This window comes from Bos mutus, chromosome 11, assembly GCF_027580195.1.
Source record: "Bos mutus isolate GX-2022 chromosome 11, NWIPB_WYAK_1.1, whole genome shotgun sequence".
Lineage (NCBI taxonomy): Eukaryota > Metazoa > Chordata > Mammalia > Artiodactyla > Bovidae > Bos > Bos mutus.
In genome coordinates, this window is record NC_091627.1 from 98,325,383 (window position 1) to 98,347,581 (window position 22,199).

Genomic DNA, 22,199 nt, shown 5'->3' on the forward strand with positions numbered 1-22,199 from the left:
TGTACCAAATTCAATAAAGTCTTAAAAAAGAAAGAAAAACCCTGAAACCGGTATCCTCAAGCATTATCTTTACAATAAAAAACAAGTCCTTGGGGATGTTTTTGTGGCTGAGGGGTCTGGCTGTAGCCTCCTCAGCTTATTTTACCTTCTGCCTTTCAAGTAACGATGGTGACCTCATGTTTCACCACATGTTTGGGAAAGTGAGTCAAACCATTTCCTTGTGGCAAATCCAGCCAGCCTTTATCATAATTTGAGGTTCATTGATGGCATCACCGATTCAGTGGACATGGGAGAACTCTGGGAGATGGTGATGGACAGGGAGGCCTGGCGTGCTGCAGTCCATGGGATCTCAAAGAGTCAGACATGACTGAGCGACTGAATGACAACACTAATTAAAGCATTAATAGCTGGCATTCTGTTTGGTCGTTCTGAAATAAGCTGTGAGTGTTCTCCAGAAAATAAGGCGCTTATGCAACGGAGCAGGAGCCCACAGTCATTTCCTCCCCCACTGTGCCCTCTGCCTGCTTTTTGTCCGTGGAAAAACTTCAGCCAAAGGACACGTTTAATCAGAGAAGTGAGAAAATGCAGAAACAGGAAAACAGTCCAGCAAGACAAAAGAACAGCAGTTTAGTCCCTAAGCACAAAGTCAAAGACCTTTAGTTCCTCCTCAAGAGCTATAGGTAATATTCTGAGCCGTGTCCTGTGAGCCGTCTTATAGATACCGACGCTCCCACCAGATGGAAGAAGTTGACTACATAATGATAAGGCTGAAAGAAATATTTGGCCAATCCAAAACTTGAAAGGAAGAAGAGCCCAGTCTGGAGGCAGGATGACTGGCCTAGAATGAAGGACACAAAAGAGTGGGGTGATCTGATAGCAGCGGGTGTTGAGGTAGTTCATCTTTATTGGACTTGATATTTGTTTTCATATGTGCCTTGCAGAGTCACTCCAGTCATTTCTGACTCTGCAACCCTATGGACTGTAGCCCACCAGGCTCCTGTCCATGCAATTCTCCAGGCAAGAATACTGCGGGGGGATGGGAGGGAGGGCGGGTGCCATGCCGTCCTCCAGGGGATCTTCCCGATTCAGGGATCGAACCTGCGTCTCTTATGCCTCCTGCACGGGCAGGTGAGTTCTTTACCACTAGCGCCACCTAGGGAGCCTTGTTTCATACCGTAAACATAAAACAGGAATGTCACCCGAAAACCAGGAGGCTGCTCAGGGACCTGAAACAGAAAGGTAAAGGTGAGTCTTCAAGCCATTCCTAACTAAATATTGCTTTTCGCATCACTCTCTAGAGCATGAGTTAATTGTATCACAATTTATCCTTCGGGAATTACAGGTGCTGTGACTGTAAGTAGAAAGCAATGAAATTCAGTCTTCTGTTTTTAGCAATAATGCTCATGTCTAGTATTGTAATTATTTGCTCTATAGAAACTTACCAAGGTCACCATTCCATTTTAGTCCAGAAAACATAAAGTGTACTAGGTACTACGTGTTGGAAAGGCTGAGAGGGAAAGGTCAGGTAACTCAGAGATCAGAAGCTGATCTGGAAAATTCTAAGAAAGAAACTCCCCCCACCCCATTTTTGTCATTTCCTTTTGTAAAATACCTCTGCTTGCTAACATATTCAAGTTTTTTTTAATTAAATAAATTTCATATGCAAGAACAACAACAACAAAAGAAACAGATCTGTAGAGTGAAGGTCTTAAGATGAAGCAGGGGCATTAACAGGATGCAGGACAGAGAGCTGGGACAACTAATACCAGTTATGGACTGTGATAAAGATATAATTGGGCTTCCCTGAGGGCTCAGAAGTAAATAATCTACCCGCCAAAGTAGGAGATGCAGGTTCATTCAGTCTCTGGGTTGGGAAGATCCCCTGGAGAAGGAAAAGGCAATCCACTCCAGTATTCTTGCCTGAGAAATCCCACGGAGACAGGAGCCTGGCAAGCTATAGTCCATGGGGTTGCAAAGAGTCAGACATGACTGAATGACTGAACACTAACAAAGATATAATTATGTTTGGCCCTTGAACGAGGAGACCTGTGGTTGATGAGTGCTCACCCAAGACAGAGAGCCGGGACAACAGGACCAGCCTGGAATCATGGAGGAGCAGCTACCCGATCATTGTTGGGATTATCAAGTGGATCATGGGGGGCTACTTGACCAAAGGCTAGTTCAGGAAGAAATGAAGCCACCTTCAGGAATCTATGACAAGTAGAGAAGGAGAAATAGATAAGAAATCCTTCTTTTTCCTTCATGCTTCTGATGTCAGGCTACATACCTTATAAGCAGAACTGAAATATAAGCCAGCTTTCAACGGACCCTGGGAAATCAACCAATAAGGACGGGATGTGAGTAAGACTTAGAAACAAAAGGTACATCAGTAACATCTAAGTACCTTAATTAAGAATAAGTCTAATCCAGAAAGCCAATTGCTATCATACTCTTTCCGCACAGAATTTTAGCTTAATATGCTTGCTTAACTCAATCCTGAGGACATTTCCTATTTCTGTACACTGGTGTGGGGTTATGGAGATTTTAGTGAAGATTAAAGATGACAATTATGTAAAGTATCTATCACAAGGCCTTTATTGAATAAGAATTCAGTGAAGCTTATTATTCTTTTGCATTTTCACCGTTATCATGGATTTTCCATGTTCACTATTTTATCTTTAAATTATTACTTAAAATTTAACCACCTGACATTGACTTTATTAATATTTAGAGGGAATTGTCAAGAGTCCTATTACATTTTCTTTTTAACTCAATTATGTGACTCAGTTGAGATGCCATTTTTTTTTCTGTGAAGGCGAAAGTCCCTTCTTCATGCTCCCAGTTATGCTGAAAAGTTAGGAATTTGCCTCGAAGTTGCCATGTTCAGTTATTCCTTAGATATTGAAATATTAGTGGCAATAAAAGGTCAATTTTTTTCACTTGCATTCTTCTCTTCCAAAAATTATGTAATTTCTGTTACAATAATAGATATTATTCCATCCTACATGGTCAATGAGTTTTTATTGTGATAACTGCAAGATAGCATATAAACATTTTGACTTATCATGCATTGGCATCCTTACAAAAATAAAATGATGCACCAGTGCCTGGAATATTGTGGTTTATAACAGACTCCTTTCTCAGGAGGAAGAAAGAATAAGTGCCAAGAAGTATAGAATTTATAAGATATGGTTTCAATGGCAACTGTTTACAAAATCTTGCAGTGATGGAGAAAAATAAGCATGTGCAGAATTTATTTTATTATAATTGCACAGACCCTGGACTGAGAGTAATGATATATGAGTAGAAATCTGGTCATAGACAATGATTCATCTCTTAAGTCTCCTGCATTGGAGTAATCTCCTGCATTACCAGTAACACCACCTGGGAAGCCTGTATATGCCTATACAAACACACACACACACACACACACTCATACACACACTCACACACATTCTGTTGGCTGTACTTTTCTGGAAAACCCCGACTAGTATACACTGATTTTACTCTTATTATCTCCTTTAATAGGAAAGCTAGACAAACACGCTGTCCTGTTTTTTATTTTTCTCATTATGATTATGCGGGGCTTTATTTTACACCCAATTCTCATATCTCTAGTTTTCCCGGTACCTCCTGCCCCTCAGCCACCTGACCCATGACTTGAGCCTCAGGAGGATCAGGAAAATGACATTGCCCTTGGTGACTATTGATCACTTCCACCACATGCTTCCCTTGAATGTCCAGGGCCCTCATTCATCATGTCTCAAACCATCCATAGCAATACCAGGGGACACACAGCTCAATGCAGGCTTGGTAGGAGTATTAAACGTGACGTGATGGATAGGTGCCCCATAGATACTGTTCTTTTATGAGAGTAAATGTGCAGTGGCTTTTTACTATATTTTATTATAAAGTAGCACAACTCTCATAAAATAAATAACTCTAAAAATTGAAGCTGAGGACTTTCTTGGTGGTCCAGCGGTTAAGACTTCCCCCTCAATGCAGAAGTGTGGGTCGATCCTAGGCAGCTAGGGATCATGCCTCATATTGAGAAAACAAAACATCAAACGGAAGCAATATTGTACCAAATTCAATAAAGTCTTAAAAAAAAAGAAAGAAAAACCCTGAAACCGGTATCCTCAAGCATTATCTTTACAATAAAAAACAAGTCCTTGGGGATGTTTTTGTGGCTGAGGGGTCTGGCTGTAGCCTCCTCAGCTTATTTTACCTTCTGCCTTTCAAGTAACGATGGTGACCTCATGTTTCACCACATGTTTGGGAAAGTGAGTCAAACCATTTCCTTGTGGCAAATCCAGCCAGCCTTTATCATAATTTGAGGTTCATTGATGGCATCACCGATTCAGTGGACATGGGAGAACTCTGGGAGATGGTGATGGACAGGGAGGCCTGGCGTGCTGCAGTCCATGGGATCTCAAAGAGTCAGACATGACTGAGCGACTGAATGACAACACTAATTAAAGCATTAATAGCTGGCATTCTGTTTGGTCGTTCTGAAATAAGCTGTGAGTGTTCTCCAGAAAATAAGGCGCTTATGCAACGGGCAGGAGCCCACAGTCATTTCCTCCCCACTGTGCCCTCTGCCTGCTTTTTGTCCGTGGAAAAACTTCAGCCAAAGGACACGTTTAATCAGAGTGAGAAAAATGCAGAAACAGGAAAACAGTCCAGCAAGACAAAAGAACAGCAGTTTAGTCCCTAAGCACAAAGTCAAAGACCTTTAGTTTCCTCCTCAAGAGCTATAGGTAATATTCTGAGCCGTGTCCTGTGAGCCGTCTTATAGATACCCTACGCTCCCACCAGATGGAAGAAGTTGACTACATAATGATAAGGCTGAAAGAAATATTTGGCCAATCCAAAACTTGAAAGGAAGAAGAGCCCAGTCTGGAGGCAGGATGACTGGCCTAGAATGAAGGACACAAAAGAGTGGGGTGATCTGATAGCAGCGGGTGTTGAGGTAGTTCATCTTTATTGGACTTGATATTTGTTTTCATATGTGCCTTGCAGAGTCACTCCAGTCATTTCTGACTCTGCAACCCTATGGACTGTAGCCACCAGGCTCCTGTCCATGCAATTCTCAGGCAAGAATACTGCGGGGTGGGAGGGAGGCGGGTGCCATGCCGTCCTCCAGGGGATCTTCCCGATTCAGGGATCGAACCTGCGTCTCTTATGCCTCCTGCACGGGCAGGTGAGTTCTTTACCACTAGCGCCACCTAGGGAGCCTTGTTTCATACCGTAAACATAAAACAGGAATGTCACCCGAAAACCAGGAGGCTGCTCAGGGACCTGAAACAGAAAGGTAAAGGTGAGTCTTCAAGCCATTCCTAACTAAATATTGCTTTTCGCATCACTCTCTAGAGCATGAGTTAATTGTATCACAATTTATCCTTCGGGAATTACAGGTGCTGTGACTGTAAGTAGAAAGCAATGAAATTCAGTCTTCTGTTTTTAGCAATAATGCTCATGTCTAGTATTGTAATTATTTGCTCTATAGAAACTTACCAAGGTCACCATTCCATTTTAGTCCAGAAAACATAAAGTGTACTAGGTACTACGTGTTGGAAAGGCTGAGAGGGAAAGGTCAGGTAACTCAGAGATCAGAAGCTGATCTGGAAAATTCTAAGAAAGAAACTCCCCCCACCCCATTTTTGTCATTTCCTTTTGTAAAATACCTCTGCTTGCTAACATATTCAAGTTTTTTTTAATTAAATAAATTTCATATGCAAGAACAACAACAACAAAAGAAACAGATCTGTAGAGTGAAGGTCTTAAGATGAAGCAGGGGCATTAACAGGATGCAGGACAGAGAGCTGGGACAACTAATACCAGTTATGGACTGTGATAAAGATATAATTGGGCTTCCTGAGGGCTCAGAAAAATAATCTACCCGCCAAAGTAGGAGATGCAGGTTCATTCAGTCTCTGGGTTGGGAAGATCCCCTGGAGAAGGAAAAGGCAATCCACTCCAGTATTCTTGCCTGAGAAATCCCACGGAGACAGGAGCCTGGCAAGCTATAGTCCATGGGGTTGCAAAGAGTCAGACATGACTGAATGACTGAACACTAACAAAGATATAATTATGTTTGGCCCTTGAACGAGGAGACCTGTGGTTGATGAGTGCTCACCCAAGACAGAGAGCCGGGACAACAGGACCAGCCTGGAATCATGGAGGAGCAGCTACCCGATCATTGTTGGGATTATCAAGTGGATCATGGGGGGCTACTTGACCAAAGGCTAGTTCAGGAAGAAATGAAGCCACCTTCAGGGAATCTATGACAAGTAGAGAAGGAGAAATAGATAAGAAATCCTTCTTTTTCCTTCATGCTTCTGATGTCAGGCTACATACCTTATAAGCAGAACTGAAATATAAGCCAGCTTTCAACGGACCCTGGGAAATCAACCAATAAGGACGGGATGTGAGTAAGACTTAGAAACAAAAGGTACATCAGTAACATCTAAGTACCTTAATTAAGAATAAGTCTAATCCAGAAAGCCAATTGCTATCATACTCTTTCCGCACAGAATTTTAGCTTAATATGCTTGCTTAACTCAATCCTGAGGACATTTCCTATTTCTGTACACTGGTGTGGGGTTATGGAGATTTTAGTGAAGATTAAAGATGACAATTATGTAAAGTATCTATCACAAGGCCTTTATTGAATAAGAATTCAGTGAAGCTTATTATTCTTTTTGCATTTTCACCGTTATCATGGATTTTCCATGTTCACTATTTTATCTTTAAATTATTACTTAAAATTTAACCACCTGACATTGACTTTATTAATATTTAGAGGGAATTGTCAAGAGTCCTATTACATTTTCTTTTAACTCAATTATGTGACTCAGTTGAGATGCCATTTTTTTTTTTCTGTGAAGGCGAAAGTCCCTTCTTCATGCTCCCAGTTATGCTGAAAAGTTAGGAATTTGCCTCGAAGTTGCCATGTTCAGTTATTCCTTAGATATTGAAATATTAGTGGCAATAAAAGGTCAATTTTTTCACTTGCATTCTTCTCTTCCAAAAATTATGTAATTTCTGTTACAATAATAGATATTATTCCATCCTACATGGTCAATGAGTTTTTATTGTGATAACTGCAAGATAGCATATAAACATTTTGACTTATCATGCATTGGCATCCTTACAAAAATAAAATGATGCACCAGTGCCTGGAATATTGTGGTTTATAACAGACTCCTTTCTCAGGAGGAAGAAAGAATAAGTGCCAAGAAGTATAGAATTTATAAGATATGGTTTCAATGGCAACTGTTTACAAAATCTTGCAGTGATGGAGAAAAATAAGCATGTGCAGAATTTATTTTATTATAATTGCACAGACCCTGGACTGAGAGTAATGATATATGAGTAGAAATCTGGTCATAGACAATGATTTTTTGGTCAGGGTACAAGTGAGACTCAGTCATGTCCAGCTCTTTGTCACCCCATGGACTGTAGCCCACCAGGCTCCTCTGTCCATGGGATTATCCCAGCAAGAATACTGGAGTGGGTTGCCTTTCACTTATCCAGGGGATCTTCCCAACCCAGGGATCAAACAGGAGTATCCTGCATTGCATGCAAATTCTTTGGCATCTGAGCCACCAGGGAAGCCCTCTAGTGGGACTAAGGGACTTTAAAGCAATGATGATATCTAATATATTAATATTTTAACTTGGCTTCTGTGTGGTGTCATCATGTCAGTTCCATTCAAACCCCAGATTTTATTCAATAAATTATTTTCTATATGTAAATATCTTCTAGTGAATTCCTTAATCAACTAATTAATTGTATTAGATATGAAAGTGAAAAGATTGTGATACATGCTCAGCCATCTTGGGACATTAGCAGGCAAATAGTGGCTGGATGGGAGACACATACTTGATAGAGAGAGCAGAAGTTTACTGAGAAGTGAGAACCTACATACAGGCCCTTGAATTCTGCTTACTTGAATGACAGACTAAACAGATTCAGATCAAACCTGCTGCTGAAAGCAACTAGAGAAGTTGAGGAATTAAATAAATAAATTTGAAGACATAGAAAAAATATCAAAACAGGAGAACTTCCGGGCCAGGCTCTGAGAGATGAACTTCCAGAGAGGCGAACTGAGATCTTCCAGATGTTCAAGCTGGATTTAGAAAAGGCAGAGGAAGCAGAGATCAGATTGCCAACATCCATTGGATCATAGAAAAAGCAAGAGAGTTCCAGAAAAACATCTATTTGTGCTTTATTGACTCACGCAAAGCCTTTGACTATGTGGATCACAACAAACTGTGGAAAATTCTGAAAGAGATGGGAATACCAGACCACCTGACCTGCCTCCTGAGAAATCTGTATGCCAGTCAAGAAGCAACAGTTAGAATCGGACATGAAACAACAGACTAGTTCCAAATTGGGAAAGGAATACATCAAGGCTGTATATTGTCACCCTGCTTATTTAACTTATATGCAGAGTACCTCATGCGAAATGCCAGGCTGGATGAAGCACAAGCTGGAATCAAGATTGCCAGGAGAAATATCAATAATCTCAGATATGCAGATGACACCACCCTTATGGCAGAAAGGGAAGAACTAAAGAACCTCTTAATGAAAGTGAAAGAGAAGAGTGAAAAATCTGGCTTAAAACTCAACATTCAAAAAGTAAGATATGGCATCCAGTCCCATCACTTCATGGAAAATAGATGGGGAAACAATGGAAACAGTTGCATATTTTATTTTCTTGGGCTCCAAAATCACTGCAGATGGTGATTGCAGCCATGAAATTAAAAGACTTGCTTGCTCCTTGGAAGAAAAGCTATGACCAACCTAGACAGCATATTAAAAAGCAGAGACATTACTTTGCTGGTGAAGGTCTGTGTAGTCAAAGCTATGGTTTTTCCAGTGGTCATGTATTAATGTGAGAGTTGGACTATAAAGAAAGCTGAGCACCGAAGAATTGATGTATTTGAATATGGTGTTGGAGAAGATTCTTGAAAGTCCCTTGATTGGGCTGCAAGGAGATCTAACCAGTCAATCCTAAAGGAAATCAGTCCTGAATATTCATTGGAAGGACTGATGGTGAAGCTGAAACTCCAATACATTGGCCACCTGATGCAAAGAACTGACTCACTGGAAAATACCCTGATGGTTGGAAAGATTGAAGGCAGGAGGAGAAGGGGATGACATAGGATGAGATGGTTGAATGGCATCACCGACCTGATGGTCATGAGTTTGAGCAAGCTACACGAGTTGGTGATGGACAGGGAAGCCTGGCATGTGGCAGTCCATGGCTTCGGAAAGAGTCAAACATGACTGAGTAACTGAACTGTACTGAACTGAGAGGTAAAGGAGGCAGGCAAGGTAAGCCCTGAACCAGGGCTGCTGGGTTCCTCTGGATACTTGTGCATGAAAGCTATGACTGTTGTTTGAGAAGGTCTTTAAACAGAAGCACAGAGCTGAAGGGAAAAGGAAATGGAGAGCAATGCCTGCCAGTGTGTGGTGCTTCTGAAAATACTTTAGGCTTTCATTTGAAGTCCCAGAGGTCTACTTCCTAGAGTAAAGCTAACCCAGAAAGTGACCAGCACATATACTAAGGGAAGTCTGTCTGCCAATACCTACTTGGATAAAATGTTCTGATATTAACATATTATCATATATGGGGAATCTAGAAAAATGATATTGTTGTTGTTTTGTTACTAAGTTGTGTTCAAATCTTTGCAACCCCAGGGACTGTAGCCCATCAGGCTCCTCTGTCCACAGGATTCTCCAGGCAAGAATACTGGAGTGGGTGGCCATTTCCTCCTCCAGGGGGATCGACCTGTGTTTCCTGACCCAGGGGTCGACCTGTGTTTCCTGCACTGGCGGTAGATTCTTTACCACTGAGCCACCAGGGAAGCCCCCCAGAAAATGGTATAGATAAACCTATTTGCAGGGCAGAAATAGAGACACTGACATAGAGAATGGATTTGTGGACACAGAAGGGAGCGGGGGGGGAAGGAGGGTAGAATGAATTTGGAGATTTGGAATGACATATATACACTGCCATGTATTAAATAGATAGCTAGTGCAAAGCTGCTGTAGAGGACAGAGACTCAGCTCTGTGCTCTGTGATGACCTAGAGGGGCGGGAGGAGGGGGAGAGAGGCTCAAGAGGGAGGGGATATATGTACACACGTGGCTGATTCACACTGTTGTACAGCAGAAACGAATACAACTTTGTAAAACAATTACATTCTAACTAAAAAACACTTCATTTAAAAATTTTTTTTCCTATAAAATCATGTTTTTTTCTAGCATATACATGTATTTTAACATTTGGTCACACTTAAACTTAAGAAAATAAAAGCAATAGTCCCAGTTTGCTTTTGTTGTTGTTTGTGTAGTCTAAGTCATGTCTGACTCTTTACAACCCCATAGACTGTAGCCCTCTAGGCTTCTCTGTCTACGGGATTTCCCAGGCAAGAATCCTGGAGTGGGTTGCCATTTTCTTCTCCAGGGGATATTCCTGACCCATGGATGGAACCTATGTCTCCTGCATTGGCAGGCGGATTCTTTACCACTGAGCCACCAGAGAAGCCCTGATAGTATCAATAGCGTTTCAAAAATTTATTAAGTAAACCTATTCAATGTGATGAGTTTACCTAGGGAACCTGCTATGTACTGGACGATGTGTCATTTCTCTGAAGCCTTGAAAAGGGACATGAATCAACTGAGAGTCATCAAACTCTTGGGCCTGAACTTTGTTATGTTTATGAATTGATGCCTGAAGTGAACGAAACAGGCACAGACACCTTGCATTATCATGGGACGCTAAATCATCAGGGCTGTCTGATCACCTAGAAGGCAAAAACAAATCCAAAGTGGCCTTGATGAATGGCAAATGGTTCCGCAAAAACATATTCAGTGAGAGGAGTCAAAGGTGGTACAAGTAGGCGGAAAACACTACTAAAAGCATGAGACACTATTGTGGAGTCTAAAATGCATAGATTCTAAGTGAGTGTGTGGGTGTCCCCTTGTGAGCAGTGATAAAAACAGTAATGGTAAACGTACCAGTGATGCTCCTGGGCTCCCAAACGAAATGTTTGAGTCTTTATATTAATATCCCCTTTCTAGACACACTTCCTCTCATCTAAAATGATAAATGCAGCTTAATATTCCCAATAATATTACTTAAAGAACACTGCTATCTGTAACCCAGTAGAACTCCATAAGGCCTTGCCCAGATAGGCTTTCTCCCACATCCTCTGCTTTAGCTCCTCTCTCTAGTACCTGTTCTCGTTCAGTCACTAAGTCGTGTCCAACTCTTTGTGACCCCATGGACTGCAACACACCAGGCTTCCCTGTCGTTCACTGTCTCCTGGAGTTTGCTCAAATTCATGTCCATCGAGTCACTGATGCCGTCTAGCCACCTCCTGCCTTCAATCTTTCCCAGACTCAAGGTCTTTTCCAGTGAGTCGGCTCTTCGCATCAGGTGGCCAATGTATTGGAGCTTCAGCTTCAGCATCAGTTCTTCCAATGAATATTCAGGACTGATTTCCTTTAGGATTGACTGGTTGGATCTCCTTGCCATCCAAGGGACTCTCAAGAATCTTCTCCAGCACTGCAGTTCGAAAGCATCAATTCTTTGGCACTCAGCCTTCTTTATGGTCCAACTCAAGCACCTAGATAATAGTGCTTGTTGCACATCTCCTGAATTGTTTTGCAGATGGAAAAAAAAGACCTCCACTCCACCAAATGGAAAATGTTAACTGCTTGACGACCATGAGCACAGTCCCAGGCTTCCTGAAGCCTAGGACTGATGATGTTCACCCCTGGACACCACCCTGCTGCCTCACCATCAGTCAATCAGAGAATTATGCACGAGCTGATCACACACCCTGTGACCACACTCCGTCACCTGGCTTTTTTTTTTTAATTAATTAATTTATTTTAATTGGAGGCTACTTACTTTACAATATTGTGATGGTTTTTGCCAAACATTGACATGAATCAGCCACAGGTATACATGCATCTCCCCATCCCAAACCCCCCTCCCAACTCCCTCCCCTTCCCATCCCTCTGGGTTGTCCCAATGTACCAGCTTTGAGTGCCCTGTTTCATGCATCGATCTTGGACTGGTCATCTATTTCACATATGGTAATATACATGTTTCAATGCTATTCTCTCCATCCTCCCACCCTCACCTTCTCCCACAGACCTGGCTCTTAAAAGGGTTTTGTCCAAACCCTTCAGGGAGCTAGGAGTTTTTTAGAGCATAAGCCATCCTTCTCCTTGCATGTCCCTGCAAGAAACTTTCTCTGCTCCAAACACCAATGTTTCAGTTTCTTTGGCCTCACTGTGCACCACCTGCCAATGCAGGGGACACAGATTTAATCCCTGGTCTGGGAAGATCCCACATACGATACAGTAGCCAAGCCCGTGTGCCATGGCTACTGAGCCTGTGCTGTTACGCCTGTGCTCCACAGCCAGAGAAGCCACCACAGTGAGGAGCCCACGTATCACAACCAGAGCGTAGCCTCTGCTCTCCACAACTAGAGAAAGCCCTCGTAGCGAGGAAGGCCCAACACAGCCAATGAATAAAATTATATACAAAAGAAAACCTTAAAAAATTAAAAGAACTCGCATTAACATGTGCCACAAATGATGCTTCATGTTTTACCGCTATGAGGCAGGTGCTACTGATCCGCTTCAACAGCAAGGAGCTGAGGTTCATTGAGGTTACATTCCTTGCCCTGGGCTCACAGCTCAGTGATGGCTCAGCTTGCTCTTCTAAGACAGCCGCGTGCAATGGCTATGACGTTCTAAGCCTCTTGGTCCATTTCTCACTAGGTCCCACCTGTTCCCTGGCTATGAACACTCAGGAGTATTTACTGCATTCATTCAAAGGTGTTGGAGGGGAGTTATATCATGAGTATTGCTTTATGATTTGACAATTTCCTATCCCATCTCATTGTTTGACTGATTTTTTATTATTTTAAAAATTTCATTGGAGTATATTTGATTTAAAATGTTGTGTTAGTTTCAGGTATACAGCAAAGGGATTCAGGTATGTGTGTATATATATATATATATATATGTGCATATATATACACACACACACACATATGTTGTTGTTGTTTAGTCACTAAGTCATATCCAACTCTTTTGTGACTCCATGGACTGCCAGGCTCTTATCTCCATGGAATTTTCCAGGCAAGAATATTGGAGTGGGTTGCCATTTCCTTGACCCAGGGATCAAACCCAAGTCTCCTGCATTGGCAGGCAGATTCTTTACCACTGAGCCACCTGGGAACGTCTTTCAATAAAAACTTTTTTGTCATTTTATTTTCAATGCAAATTTAACTAGGTGATATGTAATATTGCACAAAAAGTAGCAACTTCTTTCTTTTGTATGCTAAGTCTTTTTTAGTCGATTGGAGAAAGAATTGCTTAGGCATTTTAAAACTTTCACACACAGTATGCTTGTTCTCTAGAGCTATTTAATAAAAGTCTCAAGTCAGTAACAGTACTTATAAGATCTTATACATATGTGTTCTATATTGTCCTAATAAATGTTGAAGTGTTCTGACAGAGTCTGATGTATCCTCTACTACTCATTCACTAGCAATCTCAATCTGATGTGAAAATAGTAATGCTGTAACTTAATTGATTGATATGATTGTATTGCTGCTAAGTCACTTCAGTCGTGTCCGACTCTGCGAGACCCCAGAGACAGCAGCCCACCCGGCTCCACCATCCCCGGGACTCTCCAGGCAAGAACACTGGAGTGGGTTGCCATTTCCTTCTCCAATGCATGAAAGTGAAAAGTGAAAGTGAAGTCGCTCAGTCGTGTCCGACTCCTAGCGACCTCATGGACTGCAGCCTAGCAGGCTCCTCCGTCCATGGGATTTTCCAGGCAAGAGTACTGGAGTGGGGTGCCATTGCCTTCTCCGATGATTGTATTAATATATGTTAACTTTCAAAAGCTAACCAAGTCCTCTAATTTCAAAAGCTAACCAAGTCCTCTAATTTCTGCTTGGATATATCACCTATATATATATATATATATATATATATTTTTTTTTTTTTTTTTACAAATATCTTCTTAATTCTTACAGAAAACTTATTCTTTTGGAATCAGGACCAATTAGAATTTCTAGAAAGTTAAACAATATTCAGAGACATTCTAGAATTATCACAATGTTTGAGTCAATTGGAACTCATCAAACAGAAATATCAAAAATTAAATGGTGAAGGATTTAAAAAGGGTAAGATGGCAAAGCTCTACTTCTCACTGGCTGAGAACTTTTTTTTCTCTCTCTAGACACATTAGATTTGAGAATCCAAGAAGCTCTGTTTAATGATCCTGTATTGGCTGACATCCAAAGGAAAATTGCTTCACTTCTAAATATCCATGACATAACTGTATGTCTAATAGGAAGACCTGCGAAGTACCATTTGCTGTTGTATCCAGCAAGTCCTGCGTGCTGTGCCTCCCAGACTGAAATTTGTAATTCATATTTCTTTTGGCTGGAACTTTGGAATGAATGCCCAAAAGGTACATTACTTGTACAAGAGGTTCTTGCAAGATGCTATTGGTTCTCCTTTGAGTACAACCCCTCTTTCTCTCTCTCGAGCCAGACTGTTTGTCAGAGAGGACCCTGCCACTTGTCCTCGTAGTTAAAAATGTAGAAACAATCTCTCCTTGGACAGATTCCTCCCGTTTTGAAAAATTGCCACGGCAAATTCTGCAGCCTGCCAAGTTGGCAGACTGTAAGCCCAAAGCTGGAACCCTGCCAGGCATCGATGGTGCATTCCAAACCTCTGAGTCAGCATCCAACACCATGCCACTCACTGTCTTCTGCAAAGAAAGCATCTCATGCCATGGAAATCATTGTTAGCCAGATATACAACTTGTCTTGGAAACTAAAACGACGTTTATAGAGTACTTTCATAACCTAGGGTGGAGAACACAGGAAAATTGCAAATCTTGCAAACTTCTAATTTAGGGATGATTTCTCAAGAAGTTGGGTGGATTTGAGCCTCACTGTTTCTTTCTTTCTTTTTCTTCTCTTTTTAGAGTGAGAGCAAAGTCTGAATAATTTTTTGGCCTGAGTTGTAAAACACAGGCCCTGCCCCCTTGTCGTCATTAAACATCCCATGGGCTCTTTTGAAAGGACTTAGAGGGATTAACCTTTCTGTTCTGGCTAAATTCCTAATTGGATAATTGCACTCTGCCTCCCTAAATTATCCTTCGAGCTCCAATTGGATATGGAATTTTCACTTCCTGTCATAAAGAGTTGTAGGGTGTTTCAACATTTCACCCCAGGGGTGATACCAATTAAGTCGTTAGTGAGGTGAAATCTGTATGTGGGTTGTCTTTCTTCTTTCTACCCACCCCCTTTTTCCCACCTCCTTATGTGGAGTTTCAAATGTATGGGAATCATTCAATCATTTGGGATGAAAAGGGGTGTCATAAGTTAATGACACTGCTTATTGTCACATCATTTCGTAGAGTATAGGAAAGATAGTAATTGATAAGCGTTTGCAGAGAGCATCATCCTTCCAAAGAGAATGTAAGCACTTAGCTTGAAATGCTGTCCAGACACAGAAACAGGATGATATGACAAAGTCAACATAAAGCATTTTTAAAGCAAGTTCACAGATTGTATGTGTGTGTGTTTTGTTTTGTTTTGTTTTTTAAACTGAGCAAGTCATGATGTGTCTGTGAGCATGCTTGCCCTGAAGCCTTTGTGGGAGGTCATCTCAGTATGCCGAGAAACACTCAGGGACAAAGCCAAGGAGAGTCAGTGTGTCTCCTGAATTCGTATCCAGCATTAACCATGGGCACATTACGCAGACACTTGGTTTGGAAAGCAAAGGTGACCCGTCATGTCTTCAGCTGTATTGGCCCACACTGAAAATCATTGCCCCGAGAACCACCTTTGAACCTGCAATGTAGTGCCACCACCAGCTGCCATAGGTTTACTCTGAGCTGAGAAAAAAGTTAATCATCAGCATATTTGCTTTGTCAAAAATTTGATTTGAAATACATCAAGAAAATAATCCATCAAGAATATAAACCATATTTACTTTTATTCTTCTTATAGACTATGTCATCAATAAATACTTTTATAAGAACATAATCATTTTCAGAGTTCTCTAATAAGAATTATGGATTAATTCTTCAGAAGCAGGGATGCAAAGATACTCATGTTACGTCAGTAGACCATCCCAGGCGCTCATGATCTAACGTAGTTACATATTCAACTAGATGAAATTTGGGACTAATTCACTAAATGTAAACTACAAGATCAAACAAACACTTGTATGTGCCTGACTGAGAAGCTCTCTCTACACTTTATCTCACCAACATCACAAAGACATCCATGATTTATGACAACACGATGAGAAATAACCAAAGGCTGGAAGCAAAGGGCTTAAATAAACCATCTCAGTATTTGAAACATAAATTTCAAAACTGATGCTTCTGTGTTAGTTATTTGATCCCATTTCATTTTGCTTTCTTGGTATAGAATACACAGAAAGATTCATTTTCAAACTGTTCAATGCAATTTGACAGGCATTTGAGGAATGTTCATCTCTGGCTATCTGACATGAGCACTTCAGCACCTTCTATTCATCCTAACACTTTGTTCCGCTTGACCTTCCCTCTTTACCCATTTCTATCTCAAGGAAATTTCTCCCATGGAGGCCAAATCTATCCTGGTGAGTGTCTAAGAATACGCCAAACAGAACTACTGCAACTGTTGCTTTCTCATCACCAATATCTTAGAAAATATATGCTGTAGAGAAGTTTGAGGACAAAAAGAGAATAAAAATAATCTGACCACTAGCTTTCCCCCTATCCTCTGTTGGCTGTGGTTCTAAGATTTCCTAATTAAAAAGTGACCTGGTAGAATTGATGGTAGGTGTTGTTCTGTGCTGAGTCACTCAGTTGTGACTAAGTGTGACCCCGTGAACTTAGCCCACGAGGCTCCTCTGTCCATGGGGACTCTCCAGGCAAAAATACTGGAGTGTGTTGCCATGCCCTCCTCCAGGGGGTCTTCCCAACCCAGGGATTGAACCCAGGTCTCTCGTATTACAGATGGATTCTTTACCATCTGAGCCACGAGGGATGCCTAGGAATACTAGAGTGGGTAGCCTATCGCTTCTTCAGGGGATCTTCCTGACCTAGGAATCAAACCAGCGTCTCCCGCATTGCACACAGATTCTTTACCAGCTTAGCTACCAGGGAAACCCCTTGATGACAGGTATTGCTGTGAAAATAGTAAGTGAACCAGGAGCTAACATTCTATTACCCTATAAAACAGTTGTGCTAACTAGTAAGCAGATGCATATCACTCTTATCTCTTCCAAGTTACATCACTGACTGTCCCAACAGATTGCCAGACCACTGCATTCTTTGTGAATTAGTTCAAGTATCTGCTTTCTACCAATGTTGTATATGATGACTTTTATGTGTGTGTTACACACATTATTTTGAGGGTACAGATGTGTGACAAGATAATTTTTATGACACACTATTGTGTTAGTATCACCAAGTTGAAATATCAACCAAAATATGTGAGTTACACCCAGGTATAGATAGCAATCTTACCTATAAATCATTATAATCCTAAAAATAAAAGTAGTTAAACTATTATGAGTATAACAATGCACTTTGACAGAATCACAGGCTGAAAACCACATTTAGTGCCCTAACCCTTTCATCCTGCCATGCCCTGCCACATCCCTGGTAAATAAATGAAGCTGGGACTTGGACATCAAGAAACATGTTCTCAGTTGACCTCATCTGTGCCCAGAGGGCAAGATGACCACAAGAGAAACTAACCGGCCAGCCTGGCTGCTGCACTGCCTCCCCAAGCACAGAACCCCTGAAACACTCATGTAAAATCATGATTTGAGATCATCTTCTGACATGAATGTCCTCATAATTGTATTGATATCAGATGACTATGTTTTTTTCCATTTGTTTTTAGTTTTTTTTTTTTTTTTTAATTGAAGTATATTTGTTTGAAGGGCTGTGTCAGTTTCTGCTATACAGCAAAGTGAATCAGCAATGTGCACACATACCTCCCCTCTCTTTTGGATTTACTTACTGCTCAGGTCACCACAGAGCACTGAGTAGAGGTCCTTGTGCTCTACAGCATGTTCTTACTAGCTGTCTATCCCATTCACAGTATCAACAGTGTATATGTGTCGATCCCAGTCTCCCAGTTCATCCCACTGCCCTTCCCTCCTTGGTGTCCGTACCTTTGTTCTTTATGTCTGTGTCCCTATTTCTGCTTTGAAAGATTATGTTTAATTTTAAGACACTTTACTTTAGAAGCAGAAGAATGAGGATAGGAAAAGCAAAACACAACTTCACTGATGAAGCATTGTACCCACTTAACGCTATGTAGTATCTTATCTTTCAATCCACTGTATAAATTATTGACAATTTTATACTTTAAAAATATAAACATATATTTTTGATAGAGAAAACCTGGGTTGGAAAATTTGACTTCTGTTAAACTGTTGGACCCGAAATGCCATTTTCTGAGAAGTTAAGGATGATAAGTTAGTCTTGAAAATCATAAGGAAACCAACAAAATCCAATCAATCAGCACCTGGAGAAAACCATACTGCATGCAGTTCACTTTAAGTAATTAACAGGATAGAAAGTATACCCGTGAATTTCCCTGTGACTGGAAAGGGCAATAAAATGCGTAGTGGCCGATTCTGTCCTTCACTCTATCGAAGGTCCCATTGCTCTGTTTTTGCTTTCCTGCCTTGTAAGGCATTAGCCAAAGAGTTCCTTTGGGTTTTTTTCATAAGATGTTACAGAAAAGCTGAACAAACATTGTGGCCAACCTAATGTATCTACTCTCAGGTGAGCAGATCGTAAGCATGTTCAAATTTAGAGATGAAAAATTTTTAAATATTTTATTTAAGCACTCACTGTGAAAACTGATTTCTTCTTTATAAAAAAGAGGGTCTTTTTTTTCAGTCTGTTCTTTGCTCTTATAAATCTTACTTGGCCAAGTTACTAATGAAAAAGAAAATTGGGTAAGGTCCACCTGAATATTCTGAGTCCTTCACAAAAACTAATCTAAAAGGAAGTCATCTTTGCAGGGAAGAAGGTGAAAGAGAACAAAGATGTGAAGGCAAAATAGAGTATTTTTATTAATGCAAAGGAGAGAGATGGTGCAGAGATAGTTATTGTGTTTTCTGCATTGAATGGACAAAATGGTTATGGACGAGAAAAAGAAGCAGAGAGAGAAATTGGAAGAAAAGAAAAGGGAGAACAGGGAAGTTGTGAGGCAGATACTGCTGAGGGCAGGAAGAAGGGAAGAAAAGGCACTGGCAAGAGCTGAGAAATGATTGAGATTCACAGCACAACACGACAGATCCCCTCTCCTACTGCCCAGCTAGGCCTGGAAGACTAGAAATGGCAGTCCACGTGTGAATTCATCCCTGGCTCTGTATTTCTTCCCCTTCACAGCCTGTCTTGCAAAAACCATCAGGGAGTCCTAAACATCCCTGCTTCTTTTATGAAATCCCCTCTATTTATAAGGTGCAAAAGTAACAAGGTACCAGAGTCAACATTCCTTTTTAGTTAGCACCAACATCCTTTTGGCTTGAATGAGGAGTTACTTATAAGATGGATAATGACCATGTACATCAGTTGCTCAGTCGTGTCCAACTCATTGGGACACTGTGGACTGTACCCTGCTAGGATCCTCTGTCTGTGGGGATGCTCCAGGTAAGAATACTGCAGTGGGAAGATCCAGGAGATCTTCCTGATCCAGGTATTGAACCCCCATCTCCTGCATCTCCTGCGTCTCCTGCATTGGTAGCTGGATTCTTTACCACTAGCGCCACCTGGGAAGCCCCTGTAGGAGACCATGGAAAGCAGGAAAATAGCGTGTGTTTGGCCACTTGCACACATGCTAGGTCACTTCGGCTGTGTCTGGCTGTTTGCAACCCTATGGACTGTAGCCTGCCAGGCTCCTCAGGTATCTCCAAGAAAAACAAGCTGTTTGCAAAGTGCATTTTGCAAAACAAAACTGTGAATGGTTTCTGGAGCTTCAAGTGAATCCCAGTGTGAGAGGTGCCTGCAGTTCAATCAATGAGAGTAACCGACCTCTGCTCCAGGCCTGATACAGCAAAGAACACTTTGTCTTTTTAGGATGGAAAAAACAGGAGGCCAACACCTGTTGCCTTTGAGAGATGGGACCCCAACTGACCTTGAAAAGTTTTCTAATTTTCTCTGCTTCAAAATTTTCTGTAATGAGTCTGTCTGTGATGTGCTTTCCCTCCCCCATCCCAAATTAGTGTTTGCTGAGGCAGAGGTGACACAAGAGTGACAGGAGGCTGTTTTAGTGATTCTCCATCAAGGGATTCTTCTCTGACCCTGGACCAAAGCAGCCATGATCACCTGGAACTTGCCTGTGATGCCCTGGAGGGTGAGTTCAAACTGACACACAGCCGGTCTCTGTATCCATAGCGTCTGAGAGAGTGGCTCTGGGATGCAGCCTGAAAACGTATATTTCTACAAAGTTATTTGGTGCTGCTGCTGCTGCTGCTGCTATCAGGACAGCTCTTTGAGACTCACTAGCCTATGGCACAGAGAAGGCAATGGCACCCCACTCCAGTACTCTTGCCTGGAAAATCCTATGGACAGTGGACCCTGGTAGGCTGCAGTCCATAGGGTCGCTAAGAGTTGGACATGACTGAGCGACTTCACTTTCACTTTTCACTTTCATGCATTGGAGAAGGAAATGGCAACCCACTCCAGTGTTCTTGCCTGGAGAATCCCAGGGATGGGGGAGCCTGGTGGGCTTCCATCTATGGGGTCGCACAGAGTTGGACACGACTGAAGCGACTTAGCAGCAGCAGCAACAGCAGCCTATGTCAACCCACTCCAGTGTTCTTGCCTGGAGAATCTCAGGGATGGTAGAGCCTGGTGGGCTGCTGTCTCTGGGGTTGCACAGAGTCAGACACGACTGAAGCGACTTAGCAGCAGCAGCAGCAGCAGCCTAATAGGAGGGCTTCCCAGACGGCTCAGTGGTAAAGAATCTGCCTGCCAATTCAGGAAACGGAGGTTCAATCCCTGCATCAGTGAGATCCCCTGGAGAAGGGACTGGCAAACCACTCCAGTATTCTTGCCTGGAGAATCCCATGGACAGAGGAGCCTGGTGGGTTACAGTCCATGAGGTTGCAAAGAGTCAGACATGACTGAGCAGCAAACACACACACATCTCCCCATACAAACATACACACACCACACTTATTAAATATGGACCAACTTCTGTCTTTCTTAATAATTCTCAGATTAGACTCCTCCTCTGATCCTCTCTATACAGAGTAAGGCCCAGAAGATGTCAATTATGATGTGATCACTCTTAACTGACTGAGGGATGTCTAGCAAGGAGGCAAGCTGTGAACAAGAAGATGATGCATTGGATCCACAAGGCGAGAGACAAGTTAAATCAGGAGCCAGAGGAAAGACACCAGCAAACAGAAATCCCATCCATCATAGGGTACTTGAGACCCCGGGGTGTGCAGGGAGAAAGTGAAGCATGAACACTGAGTTCCACTGGCCTGAAATGGATGTTGTCCAATATGTCCGTTGGTTCCAGAGGACTCTCTTCCTAAAGCCAAGTCTGGGAATGCCTAGGGTCAGGTCTTCCTGACATCACTTGGTGTTACCTATCTACTTCTTCCTCTGGCTTAGTGACAAGAGAGCTGCCCTGGAGCACCACGTGATTTATCACTCTAGGATGTGTGTATATAATGTCTGTCATTCAACATATATTCCTGTGTCCATGGGATTCTCCGGGCAAGCATACTGCAGCGGGTTACCATTCCCTTCTCCAGGGGATCTTCCCAACACACGGGTTAAACCTGGGTCTCCTGCATTGCAGACAGATTCTTTACTGTCTGAGCCACCAGGAAAGCCCATACACACATACACACACATTTTATTAATATGTTAGTGAATAAAAGAATAGTTGCTCTTATTATGAAGGATCTCTAATCTTTTCTATCAGGCTTTAAATTGACTCAGGAAATATTATACTGGGAAAAAATATATTATGTTGGTCTTCAAATCAGATCAGACCAGATCAGTCGCTCAGTCATGTCCGACTCTTTGCGACCCCATGAATCGCAGCACGCCAGGCCTCCCTGTCCATCACCAACTCCTGGAGTTCACTCAGACTCACATCC